The sequence below is a fragment of the Pogona vitticeps genome, chromosome 1 (genome assembly GCF_051106095.1).
Source record: "Pogona vitticeps strain Pit_001003342236 chromosome 1, PviZW2.1, whole genome shotgun sequence".
NCBI classification, from domain to species: domain Eukaryota; kingdom Metazoa; phylum Chordata; class Lepidosauria; order Squamata; family Agamidae; genus Pogona; species Pogona vitticeps.
The window spans coordinates 179,486,423-179,505,952 of NC_135783.1; the positions used below are offsets into that span (position 1 = coordinate 179,486,423).

Consider the following 19,530-nt stretch of genomic DNA (forward strand, 5'->3'; position numbering starts at 1 on the left):
AATGGACATGCTACAACTGCCTGATCAGAGAGGGACAATTAAGCAGAATTCATTCATAGAACATTGGCTCCCTCTTGATCATAATATTTTGAAACTGGATCCACAGCTTAGTGTCCATGGAGTGCTCAGCTCAGCTCCTAGAAGGAGATTATAACTAACAAGAAAAATCTAGAGCCCTGCTTTTAGGAAGCTGGCTGAAAAAAACCCAGACATTTTGTGGCCGCAACTAAAGAGTCATAGTTATACAGAACACATGTGTCCAGAACCACAACTGTTCTAAGGCGTGTTTAGCACCTATGGAGAATAATGTAAGAAGGACTGTTTATGTTGTAGAAAGTTGGTGTTTTTTGTTTTCAGGAAGCATGTTCCTGTTTTTTACTTTAAATTTGTATATCACAGATGAATGTCAGGAAGGAATGCATTCATTGAAATATCAACTGACATATGGTTCCAAAACAGTAGATCATGAATTATTCTAGTCATAAATAAATTGGAGATCAGTGTATGAGGACAGGCAACTTTTAGAATAATCACGATCTTATTTTTCAGTGTATAAGACTATACTTTTGTCTAAAATCTTTGGACTAAAAATTGAGGGTCGTCTTTTACACAGAAGTAAGCTGAGGAGAGAACAAAATGGCCCATGCCTCTACAAGCAGGCTTCCTTCAATCATGAGACTTAGCTTCCTACAGTCAGGATCCTGCAGCACTTTGATCCCTTTCCCCCCTCCTTTTGCTAAGCCACCCTCCCTGCTTTCCCATTTCTTGCTAAGCCCTGTGGGGCTTAGCAAAGGGAGGGGGAAAGGGATCAAAGTACTGCAGGATCACTTTGATCCCTGCTTTCCCCTTTCTTGGAGGGGGAAAGGGATCAAAGCGATTGTGCAGCCACACTTGCTAAGCCCCACTTAGATTTTTTAATTTTGGGTTAGAAATGTGTGTGTGGGGGGGGTGTCTTATACATTTATTTATTTATTTAACTTATATGCCGCCCACACTACCCAAAGGTCTCTGGGTGGCTTATACACAGAAAAATGTGGTAATTGCAGATTTAAAAGTGGTGAATCTATAACTGCCAAAATTCTTTAAAATTCATCGCCTCACCTGTGCTTTCATCTTCCTCATGTCATTCCATGAAAAACATAAATGAAGAACGGATGACATTCAAGTAATTTGCCATTCAACAAATCCATTCTGCCTAATACTTGGGCTGTCCTTCAACCATCTTTGATGTGAAAATGGCCAGCACATCTTTGTATCCTTGCAAATACTTGCCCGGAATGATTTCTTGCCTCCCTTTATACACCCGTGGAAGACTTCAGTTACTTTTGCATCTTCTTTCGGGTCATAGCCTTTTCTTCAGTGAGGTCAAGGCAGGATATGTGACTTAGTGCCTGTTCACTTTATTTCCACAGCGACTCTTTGGTGTAAGTCAGGCTGAGGGAGCTCGAATGGTCCCAAGTCCTCAGCTGGATTGTGTTGCTGACTGGGGATTTGAACTCAGGTTTCCTAAGTCCTAGACCAATGCCTTAACCATTATACCACAATGTTCTGGTGTGAGAACATGCAGTCTTTCAAGCAATATAGAAGTTTTGATTAGGACATATATCTAAGTGTAGGATAATATAAAACAGTGTTGTATAGTGGGTTAGAGAGACTAGAAATCAAGTGGAGCAGAGTTCTGAGTCTGTGTTCCCCCATGTTTTGTTCAATACTCTAATCATCATGACAGTAGAAAGATATCCCTTTCCTTTAGGTCAGTGGTCCCCAACCTTGGGCCTCCAGATGTTCTTGGACTACAACTCTCAGAACCCTTCACCACTATTTCTGCTGGCCAGGATTTCTGGAAGTTGAAGTCCATGAACATCTGGAAGCCCAAGGTTGGGGACCACTGCTTTAGGTGACTCCCAAAGGTTGGCTTCCATTGGAAGTCAAATGCTGGGCTTGAAGACAGATTGCAGAATTCAGCTGACATTGCTGTGTTACTCTGTATTTGATCCCTCTGGTGACACACAAGCAAAACCCCCGAGAAATGGGGAAGATCCCAGGCAGATGCAGATTGTTTACCAGAATTGGGGGTGGGGTGGTGGGGGTGATGTTGCAAACTGTTGAACTAATTAGAACAAGCAATCTGGGTGCATTCTGAGTCAAATTGGCCTATGTTAGATGAACAGCTGCAGCGCTCTAATAAATTTTAGACCAAATTGAACAACTCTCTTTGGGGCTATTTTTGCCTATCCATAAATTTTAGTTTTCTGTAACATTCCAGCACCCACCCAACTCCATACAAATAAATGCTTGCTATGCCAAGGCAGAAAGCAAAAGGTGTTTAAAAAAAACAAAAAAAAAAACACCACACATGCACAACCTTTTTGTGTTGAACGTTGATGAACATGGGTGAACCAAACATGGCTGTTCCTCCGTTCTTCAAGCAGTTGTATGTTATGCACAAAGACGCATCCAAGCAAATGATCGCAAAATAAATAGAAGCTGGCTTAGAACAATGAGAAGAAATGAACTGATTCCTCCTCCAGAGACCAAACTATCAGTAACTCTCTAAAAGAGGAGAAGGTGGTTACAGGTCTGGGAGAAGCCAAGCCAAATTCGCACTTGCAACAAATCTTGCAACTCAAGTAGTATTACATGTATTGTCTTGCAAACTGTGGAATCCTTGCGGAACTGAAATAACAAGTGCTTGACTTGGAATGTATGTGCAATTTTTAAAAAAAACACGATTTTGCTTAGAACCAAGTTTTTGGAGATCTTATGATTCACTGGAATTGGTTTGCTGAAAATGCCAAGATCTACTATACAAAATAAAACCAAGGAAATAAATAGCAAGTGCCGTTACCATTATATTATGAAGGGACGGTGTGTGTTACTCATATGTAATTTTTGATTAGCTCCTGTCTTCTGTTCAAAACAGACAAAAATCTCAGGTTCTCATGCTTCACCATTCCACAGCCTTGGTTGTGCCTGACAGACTCCACACCAGATAGCGTGTGTGCACTATTTTGTCTTCTATGCAAACACTGACTGGTGTGGTGATTCATCTCTGTGACAAACATTTTCTTACGTCTCTTGAAATGGTGTAAACACAGCAAATTTAAAACAGCTTCCCATATTGCCAAGGAAGCATATCCACTTTCCCTGCTGCTTGGGGAAAATACAGTGTTATTTTTCTATCTAATATCCTCTGAGAGAAGAAAGCAATAGCAGACTCTACCAGCAAGGAAAGCTGTATTCTGCCCCTTGACATATGTGCTTCCTTACAGACTTGTGGGTGACTTCCAGATTTTAAGGTGCATTTTCAGGTTCAGCAGAATTAACTGGTAAGTGTGCCTCTTTCTTCTACACGCTGGATTTTTGTTGTTGTTTTACTCTTTTTGTGACTCTGAATGCCTGCCTGCTCTTGCATACACCTTATTTATTTCAAACTAATAGGCATTCTAAGGGTGTGGTGCATTTAAGCAGGGAGAAAAGTGAATGTTGAGGCAGTAGAGTGCATTGCAGCCACCAAGGCAGTCAGGAATGGCGCTGTTTTTTTAAAACCCTCCCCTGCCTAACAAATTCCCAGTAACAGGATGATAGTGGGAAATCATCCTTCTGAATGCTCTCCTACATTCCAATGTCTCTGCAGACAGAATGCCAGCATAAGAGGCAAAAGGACAGATGTACAGTACTGTATTCATGTTCTCTTTGCAGACAACATTTTATCCAGCAGGACCTTCCTGTTTTGTTTACACTTTTTTTCATATCCACTCACTTCCAAATTTGGGAGTATTATATTCTCGAAGGCTTTCATGTCCGGGATCTGATGGTTGTTGTAGGTTTTTCAGGCAGTTTAGCCATGTTCCTAAGGTTTTTCTTCCTAATGTTTCACCAGTCTCTGTTGTCGGCATTTTCAGAAGACAGGAGTTAGAACTCTGTGTTCTGGTGTAGTTTGTGGGATAGCTGAGTATTTGTAGCTGTGGGATCAGCTTTTTGTCCTTTTCAGGAGACTGGGTGATCATGGTGATCATGGTGTTTTTTATGGGTGTATTGTTGTGATAAGGGGGGAGATGGTCTGTCACTGTGATTGATGGGTGTTGTTGGCTAGTCTTTTGTGTGCAGTGATCACCGGTTCTTGTGGCTACGTAGAGTTCATTGATCTTTTACAGGCTGTGTTTTTCAGTGCTGGGAGCCAGGCTTTGTTGAGTTTTAGACTTTCTTCTTTTTTTTGCTGAAGCTCTGCTGGTGTTTATGGATTTCAATGGCTTCCCCGTGTAATCTAACATAATGATTACTGGTGTTGTCCAGTACTTCTGCATTTTGAAATAGAATTTCATGTCCAGCTTGTTTCAGGACATGCTCAGCTACTGCCAATTTTTCCAGTTGTTTTAGTCTGCAGTGTCTCTCATGTTCTTTGATTCTGGTGTGGATGCTGTGTTCTGTGGTTACAATATATACCTAGCCACAACTGCAAGGTATCCGGTATATTCCTCCAGTGATGAGTGGGTCCCTTTTGTCCTTTGCTGACTGTAACATTTGTTGTATTTTTGTGGTGGGCCTGAATACTGTTTGTAGGTTGTGTTTTTTCAAACCATAACCATGATCACCATAATCACCCAATCTCCTGAAAAGGACAAAAAGCTGATCCCACAGCTGCACATTTTGTGCAGTATTGATCATAATACAAATGGTTGTGCAATAAAATAGAATTTGATGAAAGCCTACGTTACTCAGTTTATAGCCAAAAACAAGGATGTAATAGTTTGCAGTTTATATGACACACTTAAGAATCCACCAAATGCTTATGATGAAGTGCTGCTGAAACTAATTATCAGTGGGTCCAGTTGAGGCTCTGAGAGAATGTATTTCAAATTATAACCAAGCCAGCTATTTCAGATGGGAATTCAGGAGTATCTGTGTGGACCTATGCATTTCTCACTGTTACCAGTTTAGAGATAATTCGGACTACGTTTTGAAAATATTTATAACAATACATAATTCATAGTCAATAGAAAAGGATTTTGTAGTTAGTTGAAAGTTACTTGACATACTTCACAGAAGAGTCCAGCGAATGCTTCTGATCAGGCTTTTTAGAGATTTGACTAACCAGTTAAATGGGGTAGAAAATCAGGTAGCTATCATGCTAAATTTCATGTTTTCTTCTTGTTTCAAAGATCTTTCAAGATAAACAAGCTAAGAGCAAGCATCTGGAAATATTTATAAGATAACTAAATACATAATTGTTTCCTCAGAAATAAGTCTTACTTCCTTGGGCCTTCTGACATTGGCAATCTTATCCACATTTACTTACACAAACACACACACACACACACAAAGAACACACACTATGCTCTACCCTATGTGGTGCCTTGGACCCTCATCAGAGCTTGAAAAATTGACCTCTTTATTGGCTACATCTCTTGAAATCTTCCAGCCAACATGCCCACTGGATGTGACAGTAGGAGATTCTGGGGACTAGAGTCCAAAAAAAAAAAAAAAAAAGGTTACTTTTCCAAGCTCTGCTCCTAGTCAATGCTCTCTTGGCAGGAGCACCTCTCAGCAGAGGTCTGTTCCTGGCTCACTCCCACAGTCAAAAGAGAGAACAGGGCCTTCCTCAATTTCTACTCCTCTTGTAGGCTTGAAAACTGGATCCAGACGGTTGGGAGCTTCCAAAATAGTGTATGAGGATAGTAGAGGATTCTGCAGGCAGAGCGGGGAGTAAGTGACAATAGCTCTCCCCTCCACTTCCTCCATTGAAAGGCTGCTGGGGTCAAGTCCCTTTTGCAAATGGAAGCAAACTCAGGATCCAATCCGGTCACAGTTTCTTCAGGGTAGACAGATATTCAGGAAGAGTCTGTAAAAAAGCCCAATTACACTGCCTCTGAGATATCTAGTAAAGCTCATATACTCCTAGAATCAGAAAACCAATTTTAAGAACTAGCACATTCAAATCAGTTACTTATTAAACTGAAAATCTGGTACTAGAAAGGAATATTTTATTTTATTTTACCCAAACTGAATGAATTCAGTTATTATTTTTGTACTTATATTTCCCTAGAGTTCATGTAAGCTATGCTGGTTTCCTCTTTACATAAGGGAAGTTGCAAAGAGGAAACACTTTGAAGATGGGTGGGAAGTTAACTATGCTTGCCTCTTTCTTCCTGAGAGGATTCAAGGGAAGGAAATGTGAAAGAGGAAAGTTGGATTCAAAGCTCCTTGAAGAGAAGATAGTTAAGTCCACTAAATTGTCCGGCTTGCTCTGGTGCCTGTAGGAATTCACTGGTGCAAGTAATTCTGGTGGGATGAATTGGGTTAGGGGATTTTTGGTGTCCCATCCACCTGCAACTCCACTCTAAATATAATAAAGGAGCTCTACTACTGACACAAACCATTTCTTTGTATTTCTAAGATCTGAAAGACTTCAAAAATTTGTACAGTGTCTGAAATCCACTTGAAGGCCAAAAGAAAAAGAATACTTTAAAAACATAATTTCAGATTATTTCCTTCTCTGCTTTTCTAAACACTTTTTTGTCTCCAATAAGCATCTATAGAAACATCCTGACTCACGAAAATTTGATTATATAGATATATGAATGTTCTAGGTTTTACTAAATAGAGGTAACAACTATTCACTACAATATGTGTTTTGAATTAACTTACTAGTTTTTTACCCTTCAAAATTACAGTAAACCAGAGTAAGTTACCACAAGCTTGATGTGTAAAACCATAAAATAAGTGGTTGTGAAGGGAAAAACTCAAGGTTTTTGATTTTCACCCCTATGTATCAATGTTGCTACAGTATTTGCTATTTTGTTGCTTTGCTGTTTTTTGTTATTCATTGTAAACCGTCCAGAGTGGCCTTGGCTGTCAGATGGACGGTATATCAAATAAGTAAGTAAGTAAGTAAGTAAGTAAGTAAGTAAGTAAGTAAGTAAGTAAGTAAGTAAGTAAGTAAGTAAGTAAGTAAGTAAGTAAGTAAGTAAGTAAGTAAGTAAGTTCATTAAATACACCAGTGAGATTTTTGTCTCAAGATACCAAATGAATCTGATTGGCTTTGGGTAATGTTACGCACTTTGTCTTGTGTTGAGTGGAAAGTAAACATTCACATATCATGTTTTGGGTCAGTCTGATAACAAGAGCCTCACATGCTTGTGGTTGTAACTCGCCAAAGCCCAGACCAAAGGGGAAAAAAATCTAAAAGAAGCTGGCTTTGACATTTATATGCTTCCATTCCCACTTCATCCATCATGTTGTCTCTGAACTCAGCTTTGCTTCCCCACCCATTCTCAGCTGCCAACCAAGCTACAACTTTCTCCCAAATACTAACTTCTCCTATAACTCAAAACATTTTTGGCTGCATCATCTCTGTGGCATAATGTTGGCTTAGCTCATTCTCCATTCCATATGCCACCTACACAAGACAACTAAATGCAAATACCCCCTCCCAATAAGTAGCAATAAGGGGCTCAACGCACTAGGAATATCTCTTGCACCAGTCATGTTGAAATGAATAGGACCCCCGTGTGACTCTTCATTATTTCTGATAGGCTTGTGCAGGAGAATGTAGTATAGAATTATTGCTCTGTAGCTGTGCAGGTTAGTGAATCTGGTTTAGTAGATACAGTACAACGAACTGAATCTGAGTTTTAGTTATAATTTCAAAGGCACTTTCTGAGGTACTGAAACTAACTGGTCACAATCTAAAGTTCACATTAAAATTGAGAGTGGATTCAGCACCCCTTCAAATCCAGAGTGACCATAGATCAAATATGCCCATCTTCCACACTCTGCTATATAAAAGATAGTGCTTTGTCTTAAGATTAGGGTTACCTCCAGCAAACAAAGATAAGGACATAGACAATCCTCCTGCATCTCATACTGCTCAGGCAGTTGTGGAGAGGCAGACACCACTGAGGGATTCAAGCTATACGCAGAAATTTGATATTTGTTTTCGGTGCCTTTGGGGGGGGGTCATGAAAGGCATTTTCTACTTGCTTTGAGTGGGGCTGAAAGTACTAGCTGTGACAAACCCAGACCTACTGGGATATGTCACACAGTTACACTAAGCTGCCACCAACCATTCCCTGTAAGAAGTCACACAGACCAGGGATGGATTTTTAAACAATGAAAAGAATAAGGTTTATTTAAATACACACAGGGAAAATAAAACAATCAGGTGAATAGGATAAAGTAACGTGGCTTATTCTCACTCATACATACACACAGTTTGGTTCACCCAGAACCCTTAACTTAAAGCACAGACCCTGAACCTATCAGTTCTGGCTAACCAACAGACACCTGAACCTATCAGGTTGGTACTCTGACACACAGTAGTACCCTGTCTGACACACAGACTCCCACAACAGCTTCTTCTTCCCAGCTGCTGCTTCGTCACATCCCAGTGTCTCTCAGTGTCTCTCAGTGTCTCTCTCTCACCACACAGGCATCACATATTTATACAGTACAGCCCCTCCTCCTGATGTCCCGCCTTCCACTCCCCATAGGATGGAACTTTCCCTCCAAACCTATGACAGACAGGTAACATCAGTGCTGTATGTAACACCTCCCCTCTTTATAAGTTGTTTTGTAGGGGGAAAGCTAACGTGCTTTTCACCAAAAAACAACCTGTATAAAATACACAACAACAGTTATACATACCATATTATACTTACTTATACTTACATTCTAAGTTAAACCATAGCAAATAGGCATTTAAACATTTATCATATACATTACATCAATTTACCTTTATTCATACAAACCAACTTCAAAACCAGGTACATTTAACTTTTTCATCATTATATACACATAGTCCATGTTCTTTCGCCGTCTTCAATCTTCAGGTCTTCTTGACAAGGCGTCAGCAACACAGTTCACTGACCCTCTGACCACCTTCACTTCAAAGTCATAGTCCTGTAGGTTTAAAGCCCACCTCATAAGTTTGCTATTGTGGGTTTTCATTGTCTTTAACCATTGCAATGGTGAATGGTCAGTACATAGAATAAAATGTCTTCCCCAGATGTAAGGCTTGGCCTTCTGGATCGCGTAGACTATGGCCAAACACTCCTTCTCCACGGTTGCCAAATGTCTCTCACCTTTTTGAAGTTTCCTACTCAGGTAGGACACCGGATGCTGGTCACCATTCTCATCCTCCTGGCACAGAACTGCTCCTACCCCGCTGTTAGACGCATCGGTGTATATGATGAACTCCCGGTCGAAGTCTGGAGCACGCAGGACTGGATAGTTGATTAACGCCTCCTTCAACCTCTGGAACGCCGCCTCACAGTCGCTGGTCCACGGGATGCGGTCATCAGCCTTCTTCCTCGTCAGATCGGTCAGCGGAGCCGCAATCTCGCTAAACCTCGGGATGAACTTTCTGTAGTAGCCCACCAACCCAAGAAATGATTTGACTTTTTTCTTGGTGTTGGGTCTAGGCCAATCACGAACAGCTTCTATTTTGGCCTCCAGGGGTTTTATCATTCCTCCCCCTACCATGTGACCCAAGTATTTTATTTCTGGGCTACCCAGCTGAAACTTGCTGGCCTTTACTGTTAGCCCTGCTGCACTTAACCTCTGCAGCACTAACTCCAGGTGTATCAGGTGATCTTCCCAGGTATTACTGAAGATCCCTATGTCGTCAATGTAGGCCACTGTAAAGTCACTGAGCCCTGCCAAGGTCTGGTCCATCAGCCTTTGGAATGTGGCTGGTGCATTTCTGAGACCAAAGCTCAGGACTCGAAACTCATAGAGACCAAAAGGGCTGCAAAAGGCAGTCTTTTCTTGATCCCTGGGATCAATTCTTAATTGCCAATATCCCTTTACCAGGTCCAATGATGAGATGAACCGACAACCCCCTATGGTTTCAATCAGGTTGTCTAGCCTGGGCATTGGGTAGGCATCAGGAGTGGTTACACGGTTTAATTTCCTGTAATCGACACAAAACCTAATGCTCCCATCAGGCTTGTCCACAAGGACTATCGGAGAGGACCAAGGACTAGAAGAGGGGACGATTATGTTCTCCCTCAGCATTTCGTCCAGCTCCTTCCGCACCTTGTCCCTATAGGGTCCCGTTACTCGGTATGGGGATACTGCCTGCGGGGGTGCATCCCCTGTGTGGATCCGATGCATCACTCCCTTCACTATCCCCGGCTTGTTAGAAAACACCTGTTGATATTTACTAAGCAGCATTTTTAGTTCTTGCTGCTGGTCTTGGGTGAGTGCAGGACTGATCTTTACCTCCTCTGGGTTGTATTTTACTTCCCCTCTACCCTCCCAGAAGGGTAATTCCGCTTCCTCACTCTCAGCTGCTTTTATCGCGAATAAAACCCTCTGTTCCCCTCTGTAGTAGGGTTTTAGGGCATTCACATGAACCACCCTCCTTGCTTGGTTCTCCTCCTGCTCTATTAGGTAGTTCAGGTCTGACATCTTGGAAATGACCCTATATGGTCCTGCCCATTTGAGCTGCAGTTTATTCTCTCTGCAGGGCCTAAGCCAAAGCACTTCCTCCCCTGGGTCAAAGTGCCTCTCTCTAGCTTTGTGGTCATACCATGTTTTCTGTCTGACCTTCTGAGCTTGCAGGTTTTCTGCTGCCAGCTCTAGATTTCTCCTTAGGTCATTCATCAAGGTGTCTATGTATGTCACAACGTCTTGTGGGTCATCCTGGGTGATCTGCTCCCAATTTTGTTTGATCAAATCAAGGGGCCCTTTCACCCCTAAGTGTGCAGCAAACATGTCAGAGTGACCCCTTTGTAAGATCATGGGGCGATACTTTTCAGGTACCACCAGCTGACTTCTGATCCCATCTCCCCCTTTTGAGATATTCCTCAGGGTTTCTCTATATAAACTCCCCTTTTTCTCCAGAAATCTCACTGGGGTTTCAGGTGTTAGCTGGGCGTCAGTCACCTGTTCAAAACACTTTTGGAGAGTGGCGTCTGCCTTTTGCTCCTGTCCAAATCTGCTGTCTGTGGTTAAGGTTTCCACCACAGCTTCTGAACTCCCCTCTGCTTCCGTCTCTGGCTCATCATTACCCCCCTGAACTGTCCCTGTGGTGGCTTGTGAGCGTGTAATCACTAGCACCCGTTTCACATGTTCAGCCAGGTCATTTCCCACGAGCACGGCTGCTGGCAGAGTCGATGAAATCGCTAGCCGCCAATCTCCCCTCCAGCCTTGAAAGTTGACAGGTACCTCTGCTACTGGCAGAGAGATTACCTGCCCCTCAATCCCTGCCACCTTTATGCTCTCATTTGGGATTATAAACTCCCTAGGAATAATATCTGGATGGCACAGGGTTACCTGGGAACAAGTGTCCCGCAGCCCCCTATACTGACGGTCAAGTATTCCTACGTCCACCCCTGCTGTCTCAAACAACTGAGAATCTGTTTTCACCAGCAAGCAGCGCTTTACCTCCACAAGAGGACCATTTTCCTCAGCCTGATCAGCAGAGGTAGCTGTTTCAGACTGAGTAGCCATGGCAACAGGCTCCCTCAGTGACACTGAGCTTTGCTCTTTCTGGACACAGAACACAGCTTTTGGCTTGGTCCCACTAGAATTCTGAGGCACCATTCCTTTTAGCTGCTTTAATTTCTCACACTCTGAGATTAGATGACCCTTTCCCTGACAGAAATAACATTTTCTGGTGTATTTTGATTCTCTCTCATCTTGTTTTGGTTTTCCCTCCAAAATCTGAGGTCTTAGTTTCATGTCTGAGGGCTTCCCTTCACCATGGGCCCCTCCCCCTTGCTGGCTTTTCCCGGGTCCCTGAGAGTACTTGCTGTAGGTTTCTTTGGGTTTACCTACAGATTTCCCCTCACCCAAGGGCTTTCTTATTTGAGAAATAAAATCTGCGATCTCTGCGGCTGCTGCCACAGATTTCGGTTTCCTTTCCCTCACCTGGAATTTCAATTCCCCCTGCAGGACTGAATAGAACTGTTCCAGTGCTATCAAGTCTTTAAGCTGCTCATAGGTCTCTGTCCCCTCCTGAGATAGCCATTTCTCAAGCAGCCTCACCAATTGGGCCCCCACTTGGGTAAAAGTCTGTTCTGGCTTCTTGGTGAGGGACCTGAATCTTTGTCTCAGCTGCTCCGCATTTATCCCATGTCTGGCAAACACCAGTTTTTTAAACTCTGCAAAATCTTTCATCAGTTCCTCAGGCATCTCGGCATAAACCTCAGCCAGGCTACCACTGATTAAAGACCGCATGATGGTCATCTTCTCAGTTTCCCTCACTGAGAAGTCCACAAACGCTCTTTCCACTAAGGAAAAGAACACCTCAGGACAATCTCCCTTGTGGTACACAGGGAATTTCTTCAGGTCAGCCTTAGACAATTGGCCTCCCTCAGAATCCCTATTGTTATTATTGTTCTGGTTCATCAGTTCCAGTTTTCTTAATTCAAACGCCATTTTCTCTCTCTCCATTCTTTCTTCTCTCTCCATTCTCTCTCTCTCTCTCTCTAATTCAAATTGCCTTTGTTTCTCTCTTTCCCTTTGCTCCATTTCAAATTGCCTTTCCCTTTCCTCCCTTCTTTCTCTCTCTAATCTTTCCTCCATTTCCCTCACCCTCAGTTCATGCTGTTGGGCTAGGAGTATTTTTCTGAGTTCTGGGTCCTGCTCTCCTGTGCTGTCACCTTGCACTGAGCCAAATTCATCCTCAGAACCTTGGTCAATCTGGGGGTCTTTCACTTCACTCATGTCTGCTACTTGGCTTCGAGTCAAGGGCATAATCCCCCCTCAGAACAGGCTGCTTTAAAAGTCAAGCCTCAAAATAAAACGACCACTTTTTTCCTTCTTGCCTCAGAACCAGCTCTCCCTAGAGATTGCTGCTGTTCTTCAGCACTTACTTGCAACAGTATCGAGTCAGAGCCTACCCCCCTCTGCTGGGCCTCTCAGCTGGCAAGCTAGCTCACTGTTACTACGCAGTTTTGCCTCAGCTTTTTCCCGCCAAAACTAGGCTGCCTCAGAGCACCTTAATCTAAGTCTCCCCAGTTGGCACGTTCTTCTACTAGCGCACCTCCCCGTGAGGTACACCTAGAAGATTACCTACGCGCCTCAGACTGTCCCTGACTAGACCCCCCTTGCTCTGGGCACACTTGCCAAGGCTTTGCTGGACCACTGGACAACTGGACCAGTCGTATCCCACACGCTGGACACCAATCAATGTGACAAACCCAGACCTACTGGGATATGTCACACAGTTACACTAAGCTGCCACCAACCATTCCCTGTAAGAAGTCACACAGACCAGGGATGGATTTTTAAACAATGAAAAGAATAAGGTTTATTTAAATACACACAGGGAAAATAAAACAATCAGGTGAATAGGATAAAGTAACGTGGCTTATTCTCACTCATACATACACACAGTTTGGTTCACCCAGAACCCTTAACTTAAAGCACAGACCCTGAACCTATCAGTTCTGGCTAACCAACAGACACCTGAACCTATCAGGTTGGTACTCTGACACACAGTAGTACCCTGTCTGACACACAGACTCCCACAACAGCTTCTTCTTCCCAGCTGCTGCTTCGTCACATCCCAGTGTCTCTCAGTGTCTCTCAGTGTCTCTCTCTCACCACACAGGCATCACATATTTATACAGTACAGCCCCTCCTCCTGATGTCCCGCCTTCCACTCCCCATAGGATGGAACTTTCCCTCCAAACCCATGACAGACAGGTAACATCAGTGCTGTATGTAACACTAGCCTGGTGATGATGTGATGGAAACTGACTGACTGCTGTTAGCTGGAACCAAAAAGCCCTTTCTGGCTGGAACATACCTGAATTTCTCATAGTTCAGAAGGATCCGTGTGATACCTTCTGATCTTTTCTTACCTGCCAGAACCATAGTAGTTTCTTTCTGGACTAGCTGACATTTCTGAACTGTCTTCACATATACCTCATTATTCTTTTCGGTTCTGGCACCTCTCTGAGCTTTCACTTCTTTATACATCAGGCCTCTTCCCATATATCTTTTGGGAGAGCCTCTGTTGGGGACAGGCATTTCTGGATAGCATCACTTAATCCAAAAAAGATAGAAGTGCTCCTGGTTAGTCACAAGGCAAATCAGAGGATAGAGATTCATCTTGTACTGGATAGGGTTACACTCCCCGTAAAAAAAAGTCAAGTCTATAGCTTGGGTGTTTTCCTGGACTTAACCCTGAGCTTCAATGCACAAGTGGCCAGGAGTGCATTTGCACAGTTAAAGCTGATGCACCAGTTGTCCTCATTCATTGAGATGTATCGTCTAGTCTCGGTGATACATATCTTAGTTACATTCAGAGAGAGAGGGAGGGAGAGAGAGGGAGAGGGGGAGAGACAGAGACAGAGACAGAGACAGAGAGACAGAGAGGGCCTTCTCAGTGGCTGCTCCCAGGCTTTGGAAGGCACTCTCTTGAGAAGCCAGGTTTGCCCCCTCCCTCTTGCCCTTCTCTCATGAGGTAAAGACCTTCCTCTTCAGGCAGCCCTTCAAGTAACGTCAGTAATGAGTTTACTTCAAATGCACTGATGTACAAACATTTATGTCAGTATGGTGTAGCTGTTAAGAGTTTTGGCTTGTGACTTAGGGTGTACATGTTAAAGGACCTACAGAACTAGGAAACCGAATGAGTAGTTTTGGACCTGTCATTTTCTCTCAGCCTGTCTCACAGGGGTTGCTGAGAGGATAACATAGGGAGGAATCCCATGTACTCTGCCTTGCGTTAACTTGAAGTAAGGTGGCGGGGTAAATATACAGTAATACATAAATATTCAAAATGATAATTCTTTAAGGTGCCACAAAACATTTTTGCTGCAACAGCCTAACACAGCCATAGTTCTGGAAATGAATTTTTTAGGAAGGGTCCAAGCCTAGAGAATAAGCAGAGATCTATCATAGTTCTGGATCCTTTATTTTAAATTTTTTTAGGGTTGCATGTAGATTTTCAGTTCTGACATAACTGAAAAATTATGAAAGTAATAGTACAGCTTATGTTGAGAAACTCCAGTAGGGCATAAAGATGAACACTTGGCTCTGTGTTTTTTTCTTGGGAAGGAAGAGGAACTGTCAACAGTTTGTCAGCATAACGTGTGTGCGTGTGTGTGTGCCATCAAGTTGATTCCAAGGTTTTCTAGGCAAGATCATGTCCTTTAAGTGTTTCATGTTTCCACCTCAATGTTGTGCATGGCAGCCTTGTACTGAGAAAGTTGTTTATTTGCAAAGTATTCCAGAGCAAATTATCTGTCTCTTTGGTGGAAAGGATCAGGCATTCCTGCCTTCATACAGTTCGCCTTCATCGGGATGGGGAGACGTTCTTAAACGTGATGAAGCTTAACCAAGCCCTGGGGATACAGAAATGAGGCTATTGTTCATTCAAATCTGGAGCATACCTCAGTGTTCTCAGAGATTTGCCAGTTCTTGAATCTTCCAAGTTCTAGAAGTTCTTTTCATTTGTGATGACCTTTCGTGTCTGGAATGTATGTTGACAGAGCTGGGGGTTTAGCTGGAATCTTGTGTAGTCTTGGGCTAAAACTGTCTAATATCAATGGGACCTCTAAGCAAATTAATTGGATTTGAGTTGAAACCTTTCTATACACCCCCTGAATGTTCTTGACAGATCCAGCAATTTCAGTGGGACTTACTCCTAAGTAGATATTCTGCTATCAATAATTTTTATGGCAGTCCTTTTTCCTATGTCTGGTAGGGGAAGTGGTATAGGATTCTGTTACCAAAAAAGAAAAAAAGAAAAAAGAAAAAAGCACAACTTCACTGCTATTTTGAACAGATTCTCTAGCAACTTATCTCCAAAAATCTCGATTTTATCTGGAAGGGGGTAGGCTAAGCCTCACTCAACCAAAATTGAAAAGCCAATTTCACAATACATATGCTGTCCTCCTTATTACAGTGGTGCAGTGGTGTTTGGAAGAGAAGAGGATGGGCCTGTAATCCCATAGCTGGAAGACTGTTATATTCCAGAGGAGATGTAGTGCTGTTGCCCCAGTTTGCCTCTGTGCCTAAGCTCCCTTGCATAGACATACAGTCTTATATGGTTATATCTCACTGCCCTGTTTAGCACTGATTCACTGCAGCACGCATGCATGCTTGAGTGGCCATGTTGTTGTTGGTTGATGGGGCCAACCCAGTCACTCTGCACCGGTGCTCCCTGGTTCTTGTCTTTGTCCCCCACTGCCCCCCACACAAACAGGGTTTCTGGAACTTCTTGTAGCTGAGGTTAGAGCCCTTCTTCCCTTCTTCTGTTCTGTGGCTTTAATTCTAAGCAGAACCCCTCCCCCCATGGGTCCAATACCCACAAATTTTTCCAGAGGCTCATCTACTTGCCCTATCCTGAGGGCAAGTGTTGTTTTTTTTCACCTGTGCCATACTAAGGCATCCTGTTAAAATGACCCCGTTCAGTCCTGATTTGGTTAGCATTTATTTTCTTGAAATGTGTTCTGAGCACTAAGTAGGGTATTACTGTATGCATGTTTCCATCTCTGTTATCGGCCTTTATGTGCCATTCGTAGCCAGAGTAGAAGCTAGCTCTGAGTTTCACCGTTCTATTTTACAATTTCATTTATCTTATGTCCCTTGTTTTGCCCTGATAAATAGTTGTCTGGGAAGCCAGGTTTTTATAATCAAGGTATGTATTTATCCCGTGAGAAAGGAATTTGTTCATACAACTGTGCTGGTTAGTCAATTAATTCTGGATACCTGCACCTGTGAAGTCAATCTTGTTAACCAAGTGCTTTGAAGATACAAGTGTTACCATCTTGCCAATTCATGAGGGGGGGTCTCCTAAATTATGTATCAATTAGTGAGTTAGTCTTGAAATATTTTGCAAGTGAAGAACGAATACATTATGATCCTAGCCAAGGGGCAGGTGGTAGCTGGCTTATAAAAGAACCAGGATTTGGGGCTGTTGTTGAGTTTCAGCACAATAAGGTTCATAACTCTACTTGCTTTGTTGGGTTTCTTTTATTTCTACCATAGAAATTAAACATTTTACTGCATCCAAGCATATTCTCAAGATACCAAGTATCTAATGAAAACATTACCTAGTTAGCTTCATTTGTTACTAGAAGCATGCATGTTGACTTTTGACATAGGTTATCAAAAAGTTTGCTAGGAACATTTCCAAAATATATGCAAATACTGTACATCATTCTACCACTGTGCTCATAATAAAAAGCAGAAACATTGTTCTACTTTAGTAAGGAAAGTTATTTAAATTCTGTGCCAATGTGCTTGAAAGCTAACTTATAGTCACAGCAATCTCACATCTGCAGCTTAGGTTTTCAGAATCTCCGCTGAAAGGCCCAAGGTCAAAAAACATTAATGTTCTTGTTCATAAATTCTCAAGAATTGCAAGCCACTTATGACAAAAAAAGGAACACAGTGATCAATTTTCAATGTTCCAAATTAGCAGGATCTTATTCACTTTGGCAGTGGAGCTGACTACGTTACGCCTGCTACCCAACCTCCATGCAGGGAAGGTCTAATTACACACATGATTGTTAGCCGCCTAGAGTGGTCCTGAGTCGACTAGATAGGCAGGATATTGAATGAATGAATGAATGAATGAATGAATGAATGAATGAATGAATAAATAAATAAATAAATAAATAAATAAATAAATGAATGAATGAATGAATGAATGAATGAATGAATGAATGAATGAATGAATGAATGAATGCATTGTTATTAACTAACTTCCCTGTCCAAATTATCGGTGATGATAAATCGCAAGTCTTCAGATTAATTTATATTACCTAGTTCTAAGGACATTTTTTAAAGAAGCACATTAGCTATCTCTCCATGTTTTTGAACAGAAATATAAATCTACACACAGCAAACTCCTGGAGAAAAGACCATACCCCATTCTTTCTGTTTTATATCCATACAGTTACCCATGTCGCTACATCTGAACTTGCCAGCCTCTCTTCAGCTCCATGTATATTTTATCTGATGCTGGTGTTTCCCATTTAATTGGCATGAGTTACCTTCTCTGTGTTTCATACATAAGATACTCTCCTACGTAATCATGTCACCTCTTCTCTGTATTTACTGAATAGTTGCTAGTCAGATCTAAATGCCCTCTGTGCACATGCTTTCTGTAGTTCTGTAATAAACCATATATTCAGTCATTTTAATACTGGCTTCTTACCTAGTTATTAATTCCCTCTCTTAAGGGGCTTTTATTGTCCATGTTGCATTCACAGGTCTTTCAACATGTATTTGTCCTGTGAACTCACTGACATGTGTAGATAAGGACACATTGCAATAGATCCCAACTTAGTTCTCCTATACTGATGGATCTTGGAGATACACTGATTCTGCAGATCTGCAATGTGTGTGTGTGTTTAGTCGTTTAGTCGTGTCCGACTCTTCGTGACCCCATGGACCAGAGCACGCCAGGCCCTCCTGTCTTCAATAGCATAGCAATATATTACGCAGCTATGGTATTGGTTCAGCTGTGCTAGCATACAAATAAAAAACAGACTATGTTCAAGGGCAGAGGGAGGAAAAAAACATGCTTTAGGTAGAAATATATGCGTCCAGAGACCTCAGAGGAGATCTAGAATAAACTGCTGCTGCCCCCCACCCCACCTCATATCTCCTAGCTTTGGGATTGAAAATCCAAGCAGTAGCCAGCAGGTTCTGATGTTACGGTAGAGAAAGAGGCTCGTTGTTGTAATACAATAAGATATATCTGAACATCATAGAATTTTATACTATGAGTCCAATCACACTTAAGCAGTAGCACATGCTATTCATTGCATTCAGGGGCAGTCTTCAGCATAGCTTTGAATATCTTTGAAATAAAGGAAGCTAAATTTTGACTGGATTATGAGTTACCTGCTGGACACAGCAACGTGGAAAGGAGTATCATGGACATTCCTTGGGTAAGGGCCCTCTTCTTTTATGGACACTAATGGGTGCTGATAAATTGATCCACGGAGACAATACTTTTATGCATATGATGGGTTTTCTAACAAATGTTATGGACTGATTTTTTACTGGTGTGGCTGGGCTTCATAGCAACAAGCTGTCCTGTATATAGAAGGTTTAACGTGAAATATGCATGTAAAGTGGTAATTTCTGCAGTTGAGGCTTTACGGGCATAAATAAAATGGAAAGAAGAACTCTTCATTAATAGTTTTTTTAAAAGTGTAAAATGAGCAAACCCCTTACTTTCTACTCACTGGACATGATTTGTTGGTCAAAATTACTCTTAATTGCAGCTGTTTAGATGACTTATTCATGTTTACAATACACTTTCTTTAATGACTCATATGGGTGGTAGCAATATTTGTACGGAACTCATGTCCCCCAGAGAGGCATTACATGCGTGCAATTCAAAGCCTGAATAAGCACATATTTTCAAATGTTTGGTTGACAAGAAAGCCACCCCACCAACCACAAATTAAATTTATTTCATTCAGCTTGATCTTATAGATGGAAAATAAAAGTGTCATCTTTAATTTAGCTAGAAATATTGTAGGTGTCTGGACTCATTCTTTATTGGTGTCTTTTAATGAATAGATGGATGAAGGAAGGAAGGAAGGAAGG

The 19,530-nt window shown here is 42.0% G+C and overlaps 1 protein-coding gene across 7 annotated transcripts in view; it reads left to right on the forward strand.

Moving 5' to 3' along the window:
* The window catches only part of CMKLR2 (chemerin chemokine-like receptor 2), a 43,176-nt gene that overhangs the window by 15,240 nt on the left and 8,406 nt on the right, over window positions 1-19,530 (forward strand). For 2 of the 7 annotated variants that reach the window (XM_078379588.1, XM_020780745.3), the window contains exon 2: window positions 3,273-3,329. The exons of the other annotated variants lie outside the window; for them this stretch is intronic. The gene's annotated coding sequence lies outside the window, so the exon portion shown is untranslated. The remainder of the gene's footprint in view (window positions 1-3,272; window positions 3,330-19,530) is intronic. 7 annotated transcript variants of the gene reach the window in all.